Below are 773 nucleotides of genomic sequence, written 5' to 3'. Positions count from 1 at the left end.
TTCAAGCACATTACATTTATTGTGCACTTTATTTCTATTATTATTACCTTGCAATACATAATGAAATAACCATACAACTCACCGTAACGCAGAATCAGGGTTCACGCTCCTATAAGGAGCTAACGCCACCACTGATCTGGCAGGAGGTGGAACTTATGCAGTGAGGCCAGCGATGGGGAGCGGCTGTAAATACAGATGAAGGTTCACTCTCTCCCCTGATGCCACTCACCTGCTGTGCAGCCTGGTTCCTAATAGGCCACGATTGGTACTGGTCCATAGCCTGGGGGTTGGGGACTGCAGAAATAGAGCATCTAAGAGAGAACACCGGAAACCAGAAGGAAGTGGCAGAGAACATCAGAGGCACAGAAGGAGAAGGAAGCAAGGCAGCTGGCCCAGCCAGGATCAGCTGGGATCCAGGAGAGTCTCCCCACTGCAGGGAAAGGGAAAGGTAGAGACCCCCAGTAGTCCACATTCCCACCATGGGTTTCTACCACCCTAGCCATGGGAGAGCCCCTGGGCCCGTGTGGGCCCTGAGAATAGTACAGGGAGCTGCTTACGCTAGTCCGTGAGAAGGCATCATTCCGGAGAAGGTGTTCACTCTGGCTCCCACACACCCCCAAGCCCCGCCAAGCATCTGCAGTATGCAAGAGCCCAGACCCCACCAGACTGCATCCTACACTGGGGCCCAACAGCCCCCGCATCTCCACATTCCTGGAGCCCCTCTGACATCCCCGCACATTCACCCAGATGGCTGCAGCAACACAATGCCAACT

This window comes from Propithecus coquereli, unplaced genomic scaffold (assembly GCF_000956105.1).
Source record: "Propithecus coquereli isolate 6110/MARCELLA unplaced genomic scaffold, Pcoq_1.0 Scaffold606, whole genome shotgun sequence".
Lineage (NCBI taxonomy): Eukaryota > Metazoa > Chordata > Mammalia > Primates > Indriidae > Propithecus > Propithecus coquereli.
This window is presented reverse-complemented; position numbering follows the sequence as displayed.